The 6,257-nt window shown below is 41.4% G+C and overlaps 1 protein-coding gene across 1 annotated transcript in view; it reads right to left on the bottom strand.

Annotated features, from left to right (window-relative positions):
- Nucleotides 1–6,257, bottom strand: part of DENND1A (DENN domain containing 1A) — a 505,985-nt gene that overhangs the window by 156,871 nt on the left and 342,857 nt on the right.

The following is a 6,257-nucleotide window of genomic DNA, read 5'->3' as shown; positions in this document are numbered from 1 at the left end:
CTCTTGGGGATGTGGTAAAAAAAAAAAAAAAAAGTGACTTATTAACAAAAGAAAATTGAGATTATCATTAGACTTTGACAGCAACACTTTGCCAGAAGAAAATGAAGTAACACATTCAAGATACTCAAAATAGAATGTATGAGCCAAGGATCTTACATCCAGCAAAACTGACTTATATGTTTAAAGGACATAGAAAAGTGATTATCAACTTTTAACAACGGAGAGAATATTGTTCCTAGGAACTTTCCTAGGGAATTTACCAGGGAGCAAGTGTCAGGCAATAAAAAATGACTGCAGAGGCATCCCCATTAGGACTGGTGGTAACAGACAGAGTCCCTCCAAGACTGACAGGGAGAGAGTGTCTTGCGTAATGGCTGCATGCTCTAGCAGTGTAAATACAGCGGAACCAGTCAAAAATGGGAGGAAAGAACATACCAAAAAATAGTTAAAAAGTTTTCTGTAATTATGCTCATGGTAGTATTTGTATTATTTTTGGAGAATATGAAACTAAATTAGTAATTCTGGAGTATTCTGTCATTCCTTCTGCCCTTGAGAACCAGAATTTTCATATGGGAGAGAGGAAATACAAATATAATAAAGAAGAGGTTAAGTAAAAGCTCTGTAGTCTTGAATTTCAATTGGAAGTATCAATATAAATGACAAGAGATTTACGTACATAAGCGTGTTTCCTAGCTCTCTTCAATGAAAAGGCCTAGAAACAATGGCCAACTCAGTACCAATGAGTATCCTAAGCCAGGTTTTGGTCTTGAGATATACTTTTTCACTAAAAGAAACCAGTGCTTCCTGAAGAAAAGTCTGATTCCAGGTTTGGGGGTAGGATGTACAAGATGAGCCTGGAACCTCTTGTAATATCAGATAGCAAGAGAGCTATCAAAGACTACTAGGTTCATGTAGAAAAAAGTACTCAGGTGTCAACCTGAAGTATTTCTTACTGAACAAAGATGGGAGGGTTTGAGTTTAATATGATAATTACTTTAATAATTAAAAATAAAAAATAAATACAAATGATAATAATTGCAATGAACCAAAATTCAAATATGTTTAAATCCACCAGGCAATTGTATATGTGTGTGTATATATATATAGACATATACACACATACATACACATATACACACATATACACACATACATACATACACACACACACATATATATGAATCCAAAGGTGACAACTCATATATATATATATGAATTCATACGTATTTATGTATGTATCAATTGTCACCTTTGGAGGATGATAGGGAACCAATAATTCATTATATTAAAAAGTGGTAAATAAAGAGAAAGAGTCAAACATTTATTTTGCTTTGGCTTGTATGAATGCTAACACTGAGTAACTAAATATTAAAGGAGGAAAACTGTCTCTTTATAAAAATATTCCAACCAATAAATGAAAACCAAATTATAAACTTAGAATATCACCATTTTTCAACTCCCAGTGAATAAATAGATATAGATATTAAACACATTGGCTACTAGGATCACTAAAACAGACACAACAAGATCTGGTATGCCTCCTACAGTCTTGCAAAAGGGACTGAACCTCAATTTATCCAATCTCTGGATTAACTGTCAATTAGCAGGAAATACAGGGGACAGAGGAACATGGTGAACTGCACCAAGATTATGCCATCAGCAAAACTCACACAGTGGGAAATCTCCACAGGCTTGAGTTCATACACAAATAAATTGTAAGTAAACGAAAGGGGTGTAGGAGGAACCTATAAGTTGAAAGAGAATTAAAAGTCATGTCTTTTAAAACAGAAAACTCACCTATAGTTTCTAGGCATAAACATTTGGGTAATAAAACTATTTTTTTTTTTTAATGCAAGGAAGTGATTACCATGAAAGTCAAGATAGTGGTTACTTACGGAGAAAAGGAAAGAGTTGGGATCAAAGGGGATTCTAGGGTGGGTAGGAAAGTTCTGTTTCTTGTTTTGGAAAGTGTTGGTCTTATGAAAATTCATTACATCATCCACTTGATTAAGGCAGTTTTACGTTTTATTTCATAACAAATAGATTTTTAAAGGTATAACGGTACCTACCTAGTGGGAAATACTATAAAGATTGAATGCCAACACTTCTTTGTAAACACTGTCAGCATGATGAGGATTATTACTGTATTTTCCACTAAAATACATACACTTTGAGAAAGAAAATCTTGTATCTACCCAACTGTTTCCTCATAGGACAAAATGTAAACTCAGTTATAAATTAAATGGTTACTGTGGTATATTTTAAAAACTAATATTAAGCTCTTATCAAGAGCCAGGTACCACGCTGTATTATCCAACTTAATCTTCACACCAATCCTGTGAGGCAGATTACATTTATTCTCCCCATTTTACAGATGACAAAACTGAAGCTAAGGAGTTAAGTAACATGTGCAAAATTACATAAATAGAAAAGTGGTACTTGGAACCCAGGTCTGGCTGACTCCCGTAAGTAGGTTTTATCTCTTTTCTTCAGTGCCTGCCACTGGGCCTGGTACAGAGAAGGTGCCAGCACTTTTAAAAATAGAATTAGACTGTCTTGCTGAGTCCTAAAGATCAGGAACCAGGTATTAAGATGATATAAGCTACTCCGTGGAGCATCACTTTTTGGAAGAAGAGAAAAAAGAAGTGGTGAGTTCCTTTGAGCCCAGCAGTCACAGAGACCCTCCTTTAGGACAGACTGGTCTCCTCAGCACTAGGGCTCGAGTCCAAGCTGGCAAGATGCTTTCTGCATCAAGATTAAATGTGTCTGGGAAACCAGAGAGACGAAAGAAACAGCTACATGCTGCTGACAGCAGGGAGTACGGCAAAAATGTTTTCTGTACCCCAGGAATGCAAAGTCACCACCCTGACACATTGAATTATCAGCTTTAGACTAAGAAGCAAGATGCTAGAGGAGTTCATGTTTCCTCCCTAGATGTTGGAAACCATCACCAAAGAGGATCAGAAGCAGCATGGGACCAGTGGAAACACCGTGAGTTCCAGAGGCAGACAGACCTGGCTCCAATCCGACTTTCTTCTTGGCACCTACCTCACCCAGGAGCTTTCTCTATCTTCTTCCTTAGCTTTCTTTTTCTGCATAACACTTATTACCATCAGACATATTATATGTTGATTTTCATCTTTGTTTACCATCTGTGTCTTCCTAAAGTAGAAGAGATTTGAGGACTAGGACTTTATTTTGTTCACTGCTGCAACTCCAAGCATCTAGAAATGTCCCTGGTTTAGTAGGGTCTTGGTAAATGTTTGAGCAAAGTTGTTGCATTAAGTAATTTCAATTCTCTCTGCTTTAAGTTTCTTATTTAGCAAGCTGGGGATAATACTGTGTACATTTAACCAAGAAAACATACATAAAGGGCAAGAAGTAGGAGTTCAGTAAGTACCAGGTTTTTCCCTCCCCTACTTCTTTTGCATAAACACTTATCAACCCAGGATAAAACTAATCAACCTGGGATAAAAGTTTCCCTTCAGAGAATAGATAATGACCTTTTAAGCTAGCAGCTGACTTGCTCAAGACAACCTTAAAACCTCCAGACCATTTTATTGTGAAGAGGAGAGTGAACATGCCTCGCAGTAGGAATATGAGCAAAGTCCCAAGCAACTGGCTTATGAATAATGCCAGTGAGCTGTGACTGATGGAAACAGGGTTGAGTGGAGACCTGCCAGGTCACATCACTAACAGGGACCAGCAAGCCAAACATAAATAATCTCCAGTTAAAGAGTTTCCAAAAATCCTGCCACGCCTCCATGGAATGTGACTGCTGGTGAATTGGGCATTTGCTGGACAAAAAGTTTGCTGTGGAGGGCAGGAAAGATGCACAGAGGATAAGTACTTCCCATCTGCCATTGCATTTAATTCTGAAAACAATTTTATGAAGGTGGCATTTTTATCCCCACTTAACAAATGACAAACCTGTGGTTCAGGGAGGAGGGAGGGCTTCCCAAAGTTTCATAGCTCTGAAGAAGTAGCTCTCCTGGAATCTCAACCTTCTTTAGCCTGTATCAAACTACAGTGCACACACAGTGCCTCTTCAACACTCAAATATTCGATCGAACACTTTGCAAGCCTTCTTCTACACATATGCCTCCAGAAAGAGAATATATTAAGAAATTAGACATCTACTAGATAATAATTGGTAGCTAATAAAGCGTCAGCAAATTCACTGAAGTTTGGGGGGTAGTCAGTCAACATATGTGAATTTCTGACATTCCTGTTAGCTCCAGGCTAAGCCCATAAAGTTTTAAATACCTCGTTCTTATTTCATTATAAAATAGAAACACAGCCAGACACATGTCAAGCAAGCTCTATGAAGGTATCGTTTAATTCGAGATTCTCTTACCTATTGTATAGTTGAGGTAATAGGGTTCGGAAAGGTATAGTAACTTGTGTAGAGTCACACAGCTTAGAAAAGGCAGAGTCCAGGGTTAGCATCAAGTCTAACTTCAAGTCAAGGGGTCTTTCACTTCATTATGCTATTCATTGGCCTGGGGAAGGGATGCGGGCGGGGGGAGGGGGGTGGTCACCAAATAGCCTTACTCTCTGGGATCTGGCAGTGCTGGTTCTCAGCCTGCTTGACCTCAGACTCACCCCACTTTTCTGCTCTGCTCTCTACAGACAGGAGGGTGACCTTTGCACACTGAGTTCCCCGGGCTCCCAGATCAGCTGGTTTCCGCTTGGTTTGGCCCATGCAAGGCACCAGCCAGAGATTAGGAGGAGGAGAATGGAAGGGAAAAGCTGGAGTATCTCTTCACGCTTTCTCTGCTTGGGTGGGCTGTGTAGCAATGATTCACCTCCTCCCTGACTCAAGCACCTACTGCACAGACCCACAGGGACCAGCTGTGGTCAAGTGACCCTGCCCTCTGGCCTCCGGAACACCACCTCTGCTGTTACAAATCTCTGGATTGCCTCCTTGTCTTCTTCTGGATTTCAGCTCCGCCATCACCTGTGTAACCACTTCCTTGCATGATTTCCCCTCTGTTGTAAACATTGCAAGTAGTCTCTGTTGTCCTTAGATCCTGACTGACACACTGATTAAGCTGCTGGACCTAGAGGACCACGTAGAGCAGCCTGCTGAGCTGGGAAAGCCGAATGGTGGCTCAGCTCTGTGTCTCAAGACCACCTGTTGGCCCCAAACCTCTGCCTGGCCAGACAAGAAATGCTTTGGAAAAAGAATGTGCTTTTCTGTTTTTGAGATGCACAGCCATGGAACAGGTAAAATGAACCCAGCTGGCATCCTAATTCCATGGTCTCAGAGCAAGAAAACGTAACCATCAGCCATTAGCTCTAGCAGTGCTTCCTAAACTGCTGTGAGGAGTACTAGATGCATGTAATGCTAATAGGTATTTTGTGGAAAAGGCCTTCTGAAAAATGCTGGGTTAAACAAAGTGATCTGGATTTCTTTACAGCTGGGCTTCAGTAGTATACATTGTTAATATATTTCAAAAGTTACAGTAGGTGTAAAATGTAACAATTCTGAATTCTACGGGATCAGAAAATATATCAACATTTTTGGGTCTAATATTTCAAGGAACAGGGTTCTGAAAATGCTGGCTTATGATATTAGTGCTGAATCCTGCAGTAGCCAACATGGTCTCTTACAGCCTGGACACTGACCACTCCTCTGCTTTGTCCTCAGCCACGCCTCTTCTGTCCGTGCTCCGGTCACGGGGCACTGGCAGCACCCAACCCTGCCACATGCTTTCAAGGCCGCTTACCTCTGCATATGCTACTTCCTGCCCCCTGCTCCTGGGGAGCTCCTATTCCTCCTGTAAGGCCTCATTCCAGACACATCTGTCCCTGGGAAGCTTCCCCTCAGCACCCAATCTGCAGTGATTAGCCCTGCGCTGAAATGTCTCCCAGCCTGCATATTCTACTACAGCAGTTTCCACCCCTTACTGCAACTCTGCTTCCTTTCCTTCTCTGCCTCTCACTGTCTTTAACAGTGACCAGGTCTTGGCCAGGCGCGGTGGCTCAAGCCTGTAATCCCAGCACTTTGGGAGGCCGAGACGGGCGGATCACGAGGTCAGGAGATCGAGACCATCCTAGTTAACACGGTGAAACCCCGTCTCTACTAAAAAATACAAAAAACTAGCCGGGCAAAGTGGTGGGCGCCTGTAGTCCCAGCTACTCAGGAGGCTGAGGCGGGAGAATGGCGTAAACCCAGGAGGCGGAGCTTGCAGTGAGCTGAGATCCGGCCACTGTACTCCAGCCCGGGCGACAGAGCGAGACTCCATCTCAAA

Source organism: Rhinopithecus bieti, unplaced genomic scaffold (genome assembly GCF_001698545.2).
Source record: "Rhinopithecus bieti isolate Rb0 unplaced genomic scaffold, ASM169854v2 scaffold_7967, whole genome shotgun sequence".
Lineage (NCBI taxonomy): Eukaryota > Metazoa > Chordata > Mammalia > Primates > Cercopithecidae > Rhinopithecus > Rhinopithecus bieti.
Note: the sequence above shows the minus strand (reverse complement) of the source record. Positions and strands in the feature narration are given on the sequence as shown.